Source organism: Urocitellus parryii, chromosome 3, assembly GCF_045843805.1.
Source record: "Urocitellus parryii isolate mUroPar1 chromosome 3, mUroPar1.hap1, whole genome shotgun sequence".
NCBI lineage: Eukaryota > Metazoa > Chordata > Mammalia > Rodentia > Sciuridae > Urocitellus > Urocitellus parryii.
The window spans coordinates 61,760,825-61,775,886 of NC_135533.1; the positions used below are offsets into that span (position 1 = coordinate 61,760,825).

Genomic DNA, 15,062 nt, shown 5'->3' on the forward strand with positions numbered 1-15,062 from the left:
GTGATATAATTTACAAAAATTGACAATGCACTTAGAGAAAGCGATGGGAAGACATGTCTAGGTACCTGGGTGGAGGTGTCCATGGGAGGCTGACATGCAGTTGAATCAATAAGTCAATCACACCAGGATGTATAAGAGCATATGAGTGTATGTGGTGTATAAGACCTGGATATGTGGGGATCTGATCCCAAGTCCAGCCACCTTAGCACTATGAGAGTGACATGTGTCACTTAACTTTTCTAAATTTCCATTTGAATTTATAAAATAGTAAATATTACTATCATCTCAGGAGTTAAAATATTAAATGATATAGTAGATATTATAGTAAGGTATAGACAATTTTCAAAATCATGAACTAATTTTACTATTAAGGTAGAATTTATGGGTCATAAAATAGATTTTTAAATTATTGGGTAATGATACAAAATTAAGTACAGAGAGAGACCACATGTCAAAGAAGGGAAGATGCAGGAAGGAAAAGGGAAATATAAGCCTAGACATTGACAGATACCTACATTTAGAATACAGGTGGAACAAAAAAGAATGCAAAAAGTGGACAAAGATGCCATTCTTTGCCCTGAAAATGAGCTAAGCCAGGTGTTTGACCCATTGACACCTCTGCTAAATAAAGAAGAGCTTGCTGATCTGAAAAAAATAAAATAAAACAGTAGACAGAAAGCAGCAAAGACAATAAGTACCTGATCTTTAACTGAAAAAGATACACAAAAAAATAGAGGGACCATATATGAAAGAATCATATGATAAAGATTGATTGTCTCAATTCCAGAACTTTGCTAAAACTGTTTGATCAACTTTTGCCTTGTACTGATTAATCTTCCCCACGTTTCTCTTGAACAAAAGAGGTTGGAGTTACACCTCACTAATGCCACTCTATACAGTTACTCTTAAAGTACATAAGAATTGATTATTGCTGGTGATAAACTGATAATGTCAGAAAAAAAATTTATGAACAAAAAATGCTACAGCATGCAAGGAGTAATTATCATAAATGAAGGCTCTGTGTCTGATTTAAAAACCAGTGGGACATCTGCTTGGCTTCTACCATAATTGGCTATCAGCCTGTTGTTTTGTTGTGCTGGAAAAGGGACTGTATGTCCTGTGGATATTATTTGCTCTTGGTCCAGCGGGACCTAAGTTTCCACTAGATTACAAGCTCTATACACATAACCAGATGTGTGTTAAGACTCTTACAGAGTTTCTCTGAATCATAATTAACTTGTTTCCTTCAATATTGGGTTTCTTCTAGTGTCCTGTGGTCTTTGCTCTGTGAAAATTAAGTATCTTAATTTTGGTCTCTAAAGTATCATATGGTATATTGTTATTCTCTACATCACAACCCTGTAAACCAAACTAAAGAGGTACACAATTTTCTCTTAGTATACTTGCCCCCAATCCTCAGGACTCCTGAGGATTCCAAAATGTAAAGATACTCAAGAACCTAAATAAAAAGTTTTCATGTTTGCATATAACCTACACAATCTTCCCATATACCTCAAATCATCCCTAGATTATTTATAATAGGTAACATAATGTAAGTGCTATATAAATAGTTGTATTATTTAGGGAATTATGACAAGAAGTAAGTCTAACAGACTCAGTACAGATATTTTTTTTTCAAATATTTTCCATAGTTGGTTGGTTGAATCTTCATATGCAGAACCTCAAGTTGAAGATCCCAAGGAGACTAAGGACTGATTGTGTCGATGTTGCTCTATCACAGTACCCTGAATTCACATGGGATAAAATTCCATTCATGTACTCATCCATTTATTTATGCTTTCATTTAGGAAATACTTTTTCAGCACCTACTACATGCTGATGTGTTTTCATGTGTTATATAAAGAATGAGTTTTCATGTTAGTGTTTAGAGCAATTTCTGTAATAGTTTTTATTAAAAGTCTTTTTCAAGTAATCCATTCCCTTTTCTTCACATACCACCACCATGACCAAAACCTATTGATTTGACCTCCTAAATAGTTCTTTAGTCTAAAGTTTCCCCCATTTTAGGCCAATTTAGCAAGAGTTCCTATTGCTTTTGGTCCACATCCGTTCTCACTTCTCTTCTATACATCATTCTCAATGCTGTCAGAGACTTTGTTCTATCAATGTAAATTAGATTCAATCATGTATCTCTGCAGATTAAAATACTTCAAAGGCTTCTCATTGTTTTTTAGGATAAATCCCTACAAATCCCAGTGACATCTGGACTACACTGTCCTGTATCATATCTCATTACTCATCCCAATCCTCTATCATCCCACCACATTGGCAGCCTTCTGCTTTCTACTTTCAGTTACCTAAATCTACCACGCTCTTTTCTATCCATGGCAGGCTCACTGCAGTTGCTGATTCCTTGTCTTTGAATGCTTCTCTAATTTGTTGCCTACGAAAACCTACTGATTTTTAGATATTAGCTCATTTAGCTCCTATGCACACATGAACACAAACACTACCCTTATGTATCCAGGCATATTTACATGTATACAAAAGATATCTATACACATGTATACATATACAAGTTTAAACACACACGTGTATATAGTCAGTGGATTTTCAACTTTGTCTCTTTTTGCTAAACAATAAGATGATTAAGAGAACAATCTTTGGCTCTTAATTTATCATTTTTCCCCTAAAGGATTATTGTAATATTTTCACATGAGCAATCTTAATATATCTTGCTATTGAATAAATAAATGATTAAATTATCACCCATCCATCTTAAAAATTAAGAACGTAGCTTTTGGTCTATATTGTTCCATGCAAATTGTAAGGATTTTATAATTAATAAAAGTGACATTAGAAGAGAGGGGAGAAAAGGATATAAAGTTCAGCAATAATTTTAGGCTTCAAAGACTTATTAAATTATTTTTGATGGTAGTGATTCCCTAAATCTTTATTAACTTTTAATAGCAAGCACATAGCACTCTTCTCTAAAGTATGCTTTTTCCAAACACATAAAATGTCATTTTATTTTTTTAAAGTTGTCAGATAAAATTGCAATGCATTATATAGGAGATGATGTTTTAAATTATATTCATATTATGAATCACTAGTTTTCTAGCTAATTAACATCTGCGTAAATACACAGAGTTATCACTTGTGTGGTGAAAAAACCTTACCACTAACATTTTTAAGAAAGGAATATTTTAAAGTCAATTTTTAGAGAAAGTAACAATAAAAGCTTTACCTTAAACTGATGTTTACAATAAGGACATTTCAGATGTGATAGAGTTGAGGAAAATGATTTAAGCAGAGAAGTTTAATATTAAACCTTTACCATAGCTATCCTGAAAGTGTTCCTTAGGAAGGATATCTTTAGGTGAACTTGTTTATTCCATGCTAACATGAAAAACAAACAGTGAACCCTGGAAAGAAGAGTATGCTAAGAGAAGCAGTTCCAAATGAGTGCCCCAATAGCTTTTCAGGTCCTAAATACAAATTTTTAAAAAGCTAATTATTCAATGGTGTTTCTCAAATGGGTTTTTTCCTAGACACAAGTTAGCAAGGTTAATGTGCAAACATTTCAGTGAATATTACTCATTGTTTTTAATTAGGTAGTTCAGTTTATGCCAATTTTCCCTGGAAGGCCACAAACTGTTCCTTCCCTGTTAGGTTCAGAGCCAGATGTTCAAGAACAGTTTGCTGCTAACTCTTACACAATGGGCAGAAACATACAATTGAGGGACTGATCTCTTATATAAAATTTCAGTGTATCTGAGAGGATTTTGAAAAGCATCACACTATTAATTTAAAAGTTCTAAACACAGTGAGTATGACATACTGAAGGATAAATCAAATGTCACACTGACTGATGCTGGCCAGATAAAGAACAAAATCTGAAGAAGGGATAACAGAAGGCAGGGAAGAAACAGGACTTGGGAACTATTGGGAAGGAGAGAAAATATGAACATTACTGGGACTCCTGTGTCAATGTGACCTTACATGTGGACAGATGAATTTAGTTGCTTGTTCTGAGAAAAGAATTTCACAAAGATTTGGGAAGTTCCACAATAATGTCTAAGAAAAACATTCTAGCAACAGCTGGTAGCAGCAGCACAGTTGTTAGTCCAATTTTAATGGCTCAAAGTTATATTGCTCACTTTTCCTCAGAAAAGGTCTTTGTGTTGCCTCATTCAAAAGTTTGGTTCATAAACACTAGAGAGACAACCAGTGGGGTATAGTGGGGACTCCTGGGTTCAACTGACATTGTGATACAATGTTCAGTTTTGAAGACAGTTGATGAAGAGAGTTTCTGATGGATTCCCTGGGTGGAGAGGGTCAGTAATCTCATCCAATTACTTACCATTTACTTAGTTCAGTCCATCACTACCCTTCCTTGGGCCTCAATACACACCCTTCATAACATGATGACCAGCAAAGAATGAAAACTTTAAGGATGATGCATATATAATGCATGGAAAAAAAATTTAAGATATTTTCATCTTACGTATAGGATAGAATTCATATTCAGAAATGATGGTGTTTAGAATGTCAGAGGCATTCTATTACACCATATTTCATGTGTAGCTGGGTTAACATTTGTCTTCTCACTTCGTTAATAAAGCAATTTGTTAAAAGTTGTTGTTTAGGCTATAATGCTAAGTGAAGTTAGCCAATCTCCAAAAAAACAAATGCTGCATGTTTTTTCTGATATAAGGATTCTGATACATAATGGGGTTGGGGCAGGGGCGTAGGAGGATTAGATGAACTCTAGATTACAGAGAGGATTAGCCCTCTCCAGGCTTTCCTAAATCAAACTCTGCTTTACAAACTGGCAATAAGAACTTGACAAACATAAAGATGAGAGCTAACCTGGCCTACAGATTGTGGCTTACAGATCTTGTATCTTTTTTTTTGTGTTAGAGATATAAAATGCTTCTGGGGATTTCCTGGTGTCATAGCAATACTCCATAGGGACAATTTCTATGCTCTCCCTAACTTTGCTTAAACAGAAAAATAAAAGAAGCCTTGCAATTGCTCATAGGATGGCTAATCTGATACATATAAAGGGCAGATGAAACTCATTTTTAACTTGTAACTATAATGTAGGATGAAAAAGAAAACTTGCTCTTAAGTCAAAATTGTGTGGATTAGGCTCACAAATGAACTACTTATTAGCCATATGTCCAGCTGTCAGTATTTATCCTTTACTTTCAGTTTTCTTTTCTGGAAGATGTGCTTAAAATATTAAATTGATTTGAAAAGTTCTTTTGAGATTAGGAAACTAGAGTGAAATGATATGATATGCATAGACAGTGCTCAATGCATGAGATGCATTAATAAAAATTATGAAAACAAAGGCTTGGCTATTTAATAACCATTTTTCTTCCTGTGGTGGTGGGTACTATTGGTTATAGCACACTTCCACTTAAAGAATGGTAACTCAGAAGTTTATCATTTTCCCTTGATACTATTCTGTAAAAGATACATTAAATTGGAAATATTTAATACCTCAGCATATCGAGAGAGCAGTATGACCCTTCTAGTTTCTCTGCTTACTTTGCTTTAAAATAGAGATTCATAATGTATTAACCCTATCAGGGTATTTGTTATTAGAAATGTCATTATTTCTTCAGAGTAAAACTTTGTAAACACAGGACTATTTCAGGCTGAGTAAGAGCCTTACTCATAGGTGCAACTTCCATTTGGAATCAAATACATTATACAATTGTTTCAAAAGATTAAAGATATATCTAAAAACAACATATAAAAATAAATAAATAACAAAAAATAAGTAAATAATTTAAGCCTAAGCACCCTGGCAACACATGCTACATTCCACTTCATTAATTGAGGTAAACAATTACTACTGAATTACTCCTAAAAATACATAGGAAAATGAATACTAAGAAAGTTTACCAGATAGACTTTATATTTCACTCACTTCACCTGTAACAGTGACTGAAGCAGAAACCTGTTTGTTGACTAAATAATTCTCAATATTCACTATAATAGTGCATATTGCTTTTTTATTCCATCAGGAAAGGGAAACTTGAGCCTGCCTCTACCATCAGAGCAACCGGTAATCATGAAGAAGAGCAAATTGATTATTAACAAGTAATAATTTGAATTTTCATGTTTCATAAGCACTGCAATTCTTTGTTAGGGGCATAACAGGTTTCAGCAGGAAAAGGATTAAGGGTTTTATTTTCCTCAAGTGAGGCACAAAATAAGTGAGATTTTTCAAGTTAACTTCCATTTCATTTGTCTCAGGTGTCAGGGATCTATATTTATCTTGTGTTTGGCATGTGTCTGAAGTGTTAGAATGCTCTGGATATCAATGGCTTTCAGATGTTAGGACAACCTTGTAGATAAATGAATGCTGGAGAGCCTGGGCCTCCTCTCTGAGCTCTCAGCTGCTGTGCTGTAGAGATCATGTGTTTACTTTCTGCCTCTCCTCCCACAGTCTCTCTGAAGCTGGTCTTGAGGTCCTACGACTGGGCAAGCACGCTCTTCTAGAAGGTGGTGAGCAAAATTCTTCTTGTTTGGGAGCATGGCTATAAATATCATTGTAATTGATACACTTTCATCTACTAAATAACAGTCATTAGTTTAAGGCCTTTAGGAAAATAAATGCTATCTGCTATAATAATTTAGTGTATAATGCTTTTTTTAAATGTATTTATGAGCTTGCAACCAAAGTTGATGTTAACCCTTAAATTTTACATTTTCATAAGTTTCTAAATTCATCCTATGAAATTTCCATTTGCACACTTCATGTCTTTTGTTTAGAGAGTATAAAAAACATAACTTCTCATGTAAATTTAGTTAAAATTTTTATTCCTACATATTCTCTAAATTTAGCTGATGAGTCCTTATCTAATTTCATATTTTATGTTAATTCCTATTTACTTGTTTATAGGCCTTTTATAATATTAATTCCATAAAAAGGATCTCTAAGTCCCAACCGATTAGATTTTTCTCTTCCAAGTTGGAAAAACTTTTTTTTAAAATCAGAGTAGAGGTTGCATGTCCTTTATTTATAAAACTTTGAAAGTTTATGTTTTGGCTGCTTGTCACAATTGGCAAATATACTAAAATAATCTTAAAGAGGCCATCTTCTTAATTCCTAGAAAGGAAAAAAAAAGTTTTTCCACACCATGAAATGTAGTCATCATTTGTGACCATGAAAATTTTACTGACTTTAGGCAACAGTTATGTTGTTTATGGGATCGTGGGAGATTTTGTTATGTAGCAGAATTTTTTTTAAGGGTGTGCTCACAAATGCTGTATAAGACTAGGAAGCTGCAAAGAATAGAGTAATTCTAGAGTAATGACTTATCCAGAAAGGGAACTTAATAAGGATATGCTTATTTAGAGAGGAATCAGTTGCTGACACAAAACAGCAATTCTCTGTGTCTCTCCATGCTACTTTTCAAAGCCTGAGCATGAATTAGGCTGTTTTACTTTTTGAGTCAGTAGCTTTTAGTTTTTGCAGAATAGTTGCTTGGTGCTTGGAATTCTGGGGAAAGCATTCTGGCTGATTCTTATAAATGTGCAAACTCCTTGTTCCCTTTCTCTGAGACAACTCAGGTGAGGTTTGGATCAAATAATGAATATACCTGCCTTGTTCTCAGGTATACTCTTAATAAAAGTGGAGGTGTGGAGCAATACATGAGACTCCTGTAACCCTGACAGAGGCAAGGAGAAATGTCTGAAATGTTTTCAAATGATGTACTACACAAACAACAATTATTTGAAATCAGATCCTTTTGTAAAAGACAATGACAACTTCATAATGAACTGTTCTAATAGTTTAAGAAAACAAACACCTGAGGATAATAAAACTCACCTGGGAAAACAGATAAGCTGCTGAACTCAGAAAAATTGCTGTCCGGAAAAAGTAAAAAAGAAAAGCATTCAAAGTGTGGACAAATCTCTAGCAAAGAATTTAAGACTGAGGGGTAGGACCTTAAATGAGAGCAGATTTCTCTTACAGCAAAGAAATACATAATATAATGCTCCTGATGTGAAGATGACTCATTTTGCTTTTGGTACAAATTGTTCATTGGGGTTGCTACTTGAGGAATTTCATTTGATATTGATATTCTTAGTATTTATGAACTAAACTTTGCAGTGACTTTTTAAAAAAATATATTTTTAAATATTTTTTTTTTAGCTGTAGATGGACAAATACATTTATTTATTTTTATGTGGTGCTGAGGATCGAACCCAGGGCTCCACACATGCTAGGCAAGCACTCTACCACTGAGCCACAACCTCAGCCTCTCAGTGATTTTTTTCCCCCACCAAAAAGTCATAAAATTTTGAAATTACAAAATTATTTAAAATGAATGAAAAGGAAAAATGTATCAGTTAGTTGTTTGTGATTTTTCTTAAGGATAGCTTTTTGAATGAAAATTGTAGGGTGTGTCACCAAAAGGAGGGATGTTGACTAAGAACCATGGGGACATAGAGAAACAGTTTTCATATTGGATGACTAGAATTCTAAATACTGTCTCATTCAACATGACTCTCTGAAACTCAAACAATGAACTATGTGTCAGGAAAAGGAAAGACTTACCCAGGAAAATATACAAAAAAACTAGTCTGATAATAATTAGTTTTACTGTTTTGTTTATTCTAAGTACAAATGCAGAAATTGCCTAAACCTCTGGACACTTTTCTTTTACAAGGGGACGTTAGTATGATGAGGTTCCACAGAAGATTTTCCAATTTATTTGTGGAGAAGGGTTAGGTGAATTCTATTTGGTATCTTCTCATAAATTAGGCCATGTCGAGAACCAGTACCACTTTTAATTATGTGCTTGGTAGTACTCTACTAAATAGTTGAAGATGTTTTGCAACATTCTCGGAGACCTTTGTCACACAAACACTGTCATATGGGAGGAAATGACAGACAATTGGCAAGCCTTGTAGAGGGGATGTGGGAGACAGCTTGGCTGCATTCTCCAAGGACTCCAGAGTGTACTAAGCTAGGAAAGAATTGTGTGCTTGCCCTTCAGGACTTGTGAAGTTTAAAAGTAGAACAAGGTCAATATTTCTAACATATCATCAGTTTCATCTCTAAATTAACCTGTGCTGTCATTAAATGTTCTCAATATAAATCTTACACTTCTTCTAATGTAATTTTAGGAAATCAAAAAATATATTAGTCGTTATTGTCCTATCATATTTTTTTATAGAGAGAGTGAGAGAGGAGAGAGAGAGAGAGAGAGAGAATTTTTTTTTAATATTTATTTTTTTTAGTTCTCAGCGGACACAACATCTTTGTTGGTATGTGGTGCTGAGGATCGAACCCGGGCCGCATGCATGCCAGGCGAGCGCTCTACAGCTTGAGCCACATCCCCAGCCCGTCCTATCATTTTTTAAGACATGATTTAATTAAGAACACCTCAGTCTAGCTGAAATTCATTTACAGGTTCATTTATGTCCTAGTCTGGAACTTGAATTATTCTATTTGAAATGTGTCAGATGCATTAAAAGGTGTACTTCTTGAATCTCATTCTGGGAAATTTAGAAATGAAGTAATATTCAGGACAGTGGTTAATGACCATAAAACCCTGAGCATAGTATCTTTATAGAGCACATATAAAGTCCAAGTAAGTAAACTGGATCTTTGCAAAATTATTCTTCCTTAAAAAATTCCTGAACCTTAAAAAAATCCTTAATTGATGGGTTTGCTGTCATCCAGAGTCATTTATTCATGGACACATTATACAAAAATATTGAATGAGCACCTACTGTGTGCCAATAGGCTCTAGAGAGCACTATTTGAAACAATGCTATGCTAAACATTTATACAGATTCGACATCTTTTTATAGGTGACAGTTCTGAATTTTGTTCGCATGGAATAAAACCCTTTGAAAACTAAAAAAACAAAACAAAACAACAACAACAAAAAAACTATTAGTAAATGATGAACACAGTCAAATTCATAAAGCAGTTTCCCAGGGACCACAAACAGATTCACCCCTGATTAAACCTACGGGTGTTTTACCACTGAGCTACACCTCCAGTCCTTTCAGTCTTTTTTATTTTTATTTATTTTTGGAGACAGGGCCTTGTTAAATTGCTGAGGTCAGTCTCAAACTTGTGATCTGAATGTTGTGCTTCAGCCCTTGGGATTACAGGAGGGTGCCACCATGTCCAACATCAACAGACCCATTTGGTGGGCCAATCTTTTGAAGAAAAAAAATGGATCAAATGGGTGAAAAACTTATAGAATTTGAAGGAAGATAATAGGCAGAACCGTTTCTCTTGCCTTCTGTAAGCTTCTTATCAATGCCTTTTCAAATGCATAATTTATTCTTAAAATACTAATTTCATATAGTCCATAGAACTCCTCCAGAATCAAATAACTACAGTATGGACCTTAGGCTTTTTGGTTATTTAATCTCTCAATTTATTTCTTGTTGAACTAATTGTCTGAAATGCGAACAAAGAGTTGTCTAAATTTTAGCCTAGTCTCTTGGGGGAAATGTGTAGTTTCTATGAACCACATCCTTTTAAGAGCCTACTTATATCAAAGTAGGCATAAAATGGGCATTTACAATGCAATAAGGTACAAGCTCTGGTGCAAGTAGTATATGGTGATCAGGTCATGCTTATAGATCAACACTATTGCTTAGAGTTGGCTTCCAGTGAAAAGAGAAACTCCAGGAAGGCAATAGTCATTTACAACTTCTCATGTCAGTAGCAGCATTTTCCCAGTGCCTGCCATATAATAAGTATTTGACAAATGGAAAAGACATAATATTTTTAAAACAAAATCTAACTAAAATGTTTACTTTCTATTAATCACTATTACTAAATTATCTTTTATTTATTTATTCTTTGGTACCAGGGATTGAATCCAGGGACACTTAACCTCTGAGCCACATCCCTAACCCTTGGGGTCTCACTGAGTTGCTTAGGACCTTGCTAAATTGCTGAGACTGTCCTTGAACTTGTGATCCCCCTGCCTCAGCCTCCCAATTACTGGGACTATGACTAAACTTTGAAGAAGTTTTAATCATTTAAACAATTTAAAAATCTATTTTTCATCTCTTATATTTGATTCTTTTTAAAAATATTCAGGTTGACATAAATCTCTACCATAAAATACAGCTGTGAAGCATTTTTGCGTGCAATTCTGTGATAGTTTAATGGAACATTATTAATACTGTTCTTCCCAGCAAGTCTGGCTGGGATTTTTATTTGGTGTTCTGTTTTTGCTTTTGTTTGTTGTTTTTAAAATAAATAACAGATCCTCATAGAACTAATTGTGGAAATTTAATGGATAAATTGTCTATAATTTACATCGTGCTAATTACGTAGACTTAGACACTGAGAATTTCTCAGTGAGTCAGTTTGAGAAGCTCATTCATTGGCATCCTTGTACTGCAGTCTTACCAAAATAGTTTAAAAAAAAGTCAGGGGCTGGGATTGTGGCTCAGAGGTAGAGCACTCATCTAGCATGCTGAAGCACTGGGTTTGATCATCAGCACCATATAAAAATAAAAAAAGGCATTGTGTCCGCCTATAACTAAAACCAAATAAATAAATATTTTAAAAAATTCATGCCTTCCTAGATGAAGTCAGGAAAGACAGGATTAAGAAAGGGAGAAAAGCAATTCCTGGTATTAAAAGGCAAACAGAAAGGAAGCTTAGTACAATTATTCCCATTGTCTTCTCTATCCCATTAATATTCCTCTTGAGTATCCATGATGCCATTTTGTTCTCTTAAATCTCCCATGCAGGACTTCTGTACATAGTAACAGGAGAGCATTTCTGAAGCTGAAATCCTGTAGAATAAATAAAAGCAATGATCCGGTCTTTCTGAAGGAAAAAAAAAAGTGCTTAATTATTTACCATGGCAAACGGCTATGAAGCTGGGCTTGTTTTCTGAGTTAGAGGAGAAGATTACTCTTAGCTACTTTCCTAATAGTTGCATTTTTTAAAAAATAGCAAAAGCTAAAACCATTAGAAGTGTGGATAATTCTTAGCATACCTTTAAAGATCCACTGACTCTTTTCACAAAGAAGAACTCTGAAGCTCACAAAATTTAAGTGAGCTTTTAAACTCTTAGCTAGATTAAATTGTTATTTCCCCAATTTTCCTTTCTACAGGTTTTCTAGGCTCTCCCTCTCCTTCCATCTTCCCACCTCCTAAATGATCTTGTCTATTTTCAAAGTTTCACTTATAAACTACTTTGAAGAGAATCAAATCTACATCTCATGGCTCCAAATCACTCTCCTGAGTTTAGCCATGTGTACCTCTGTGCCTATTGTTCAAGTTCCAGATGTTGACACTTCATATCTTGACTGTTTAAACCCTTTGGGCACATAAACTAGCCATTTTGTTGTTATTTCATGATGTACGTTTTAATCTTCAAAATTAAATTATAAATGACTCCATGGTAGATGGTTTTACTATGCGTATAGCTAGTGTTCAGTAAAATGTGTAAGTATGTTTTCTCTGTATTCTTTTTAAATGAATGAATGGGTGATATATGCCTATTTATCTCTACTGGGTGCCTGCAAATCCTATAGATAATGATTATGCAAAATGTTTAGTATTTAGAGAGAAGCAACATAAACTATAGGTTAAGGTCCAGCATCCTTTCTGTGGCCAGATTTCTTTAAGTTTGAAATTATGATCTACCACATCCCAGCTCTGTGACATTGGGCAAATTAGTAAACCTCTTTGCCTCTGCTTCCCTTTCTGTAAAATAGGGATAGATAATAGTATCTACCTCATAAGATAATTGTTCAAAATGAGCAATTTAATGCAAGTAAAATACAATGCCTTTCATGTATTTAGCAACATAAAAGACTTAACTAATTTTTACAATGATTTTAAAGTCAGTGATATTTCCCTCATTTGAGTAATTAAGAGAGATTAACAGACTGGTCCATTATTGTTTAGTTAACATGTCAATATTAAAACCAAATAGTACTAACCTCACTTCTCCTCCAAATTTGGCCCTACTTTCCCCCTCCAGGTTAATTATATCTCTCTTCATCTTGTCACTCAAGCCTGAAACCTTGGACTCACCCTTGACATTCCCTGCTCCCCCACCTAGCTAATTACTAAGCAGGCTTTGGCTATTCATACACTTTTTAAATGTCTCCCTTTCCCCACTAAATATTTCCAAAATATTTTCTGATGCCTTCCTCCAATAGCCACTTATTAATTCAAATAATCAAATTTCCTGTCTGTTACTTCATTAGGTTTCTCCTGGCCTTTTCTTCAATCAAATGTCCATGACACCAGAGTCACCTCCTAAATGCAAGTTTTATCACACTCCCTCTTTAAAATTCTTGTGTGGTCCTACATTGCTTTTGATGAATTCCTGAGAATAAGTTTCTAGTTACTCAAGGCAATTTGGCATATTCTGTGTTACATTTGGCTTCTGAAGTCATTTGTGCTCCTCTTTCCAATGATTTGTCTTATTTTTCGTGACCTTGTATATTATACCAAAGTCTTGCCCAAGTACATGTTCTTAAGCTTTCTTATGGGTCTCTATTTGGTGAAATGCCCATAAGCCCTTATATACTCTCTCATGCTCCAAACCTCGACCTGTGTTCTGTGGTCCTCAAATAAGCCATCACTTCCTGCACCAACTGTCTCTTAGCACCCTTCTCCAACCCAGAATCCCCTCTTAACACCTGGGGGTAGATGTCTCACTGTCATATTATCATATTGTCTATTTATGAGTTTGACCTTCTGTCATGCAGATATCAGATTTTTGTTTTGTTAATCCTCACATTTTATCCCAATTAAAGGTTCCGGAATACTTAGGAAACTTGTTAAAAGGGCTATGGATTAATGAAATAGGTGCCAATGTCATTGGGGGTATAAAAGCATAAATGAAAACTCTGATTACAAAGTTATGATAAGAAAATAATTTCAGGTATAATCTGCACATTTCACTAAGAAGAAAGAATTTGAAAGGGAGACAATAGTCTTAAGGATCAGAAAACAAAAATAAGAGCAAAAAAAATGAGCCAGAATTTACTATGTTCTGATGTTACTCTGCTAGTGGAGAGAGAGAGAGAGCAGAACTTGGTTCAGGTTGCAAGCATGACTGCCCAGCAGGTGCTTGCTATGTAGGCAAAGGGTTGAGGGCAAGATAAGATTAGGGAAGGACATGCACTGTGGAGGGTGAGCCAAGCTCAGAATCAGACAGTTTTAAATGCTTCCTTCTCTTGGAAAACAAAAGATTAACAAGAAAATGCTAAAAACTAGAAAGGGAAGTATTGTCTTGAAGTATATAGCTCAGTTTTAAAAAGTGATTAAATGAGACCAACCTTAATATAGTAGTTCTCAAAATTTTGTCATGAGAATAACTTTCTGCACATTTCTGCTTTAAGAAATTTGTTATTGCTATGCTTTTGTAATAATCACCATCATTACTCATTTTTCTAATCTACATTTGTACCCTGTAATTCTCAATTCACTGATTAAGATTTTAACTCTTTCTAAATACAGAGTTTGTCTTAATCCTTCCTAAGAAGTTATTCAAAATTCTCCTACTATAGACTTAGTTGTTAACTGGGAGGAACATTAATTCCTTAATTACATTATACTTTTCTTTTGTAAATATAAGAACAATATATGTAGTGGCTGAGACTTCTTCCTTCGAGTGAAACTTTGTGACACTGACTTAAAATTCTTCACTATCTTTTGGAAAAGACTTGTAATACAGCTGTTGGGCATTGTATGGCCTTTCAGCAGATGGTCTCTTCCTCTAACAGCAAAAGGTCTGTCCACCCATTTTACACATTCATAATACTTTCCCCGGTTTATCATCATTATGGCATTTTGTAATTTGTATTTTGAAGTTGTATCTCATCTTCCCGAAACTTCCAAGAGATTATGATATCAAGTACATGAGAGTCCCCTGATAACACTGGTATTTGGCATGGAGCTCTTTAGATCCCACCCACAATGCCAATGTCCTTCAACCAGAGACCACCAGGAACATATCTGTGGACCAGTGGAGTTCATTACTTATCTAAAGAAGGACAAGCATACCACAGGCCAGGAAGTAGGTGTACAATCTATTATAAGATATGGTCTTTGGTTGGTTGAT

At 34.6% G+C, this 15,062-nt stretch overlaps 1 protein-coding gene across 6 annotated transcripts in view; it reads left to right on the forward strand.

The window, feature by feature from the left end:
* The first annotated feature begins 6,353 nt into the window (after positions 1-6,353).
* Cd36 (CD36 molecule (CD36 blood group)) overlaps positions 6,354-15,062 on the forward strand; it is an 81,852-nt gene continuing 73,143 nt past the window's right edge. For 3 of the 6 annotated variants that reach the window (XM_077795974.1, XM_077795976.1, XM_077795978.1), the window contains exons 1-2: positions 6,354-6,486; positions 13,198-13,255. The gene's annotated coding sequence lies outside the window, so the exon portion shown is untranslated. The remainder of the gene's footprint in view (positions 6,487-13,197; positions 13,256-15,062) is intronic. The other 3 variants (XM_077795975.1, XM_077795977.1, XM_026384939.2) reach the window with 2 other exon arrangements.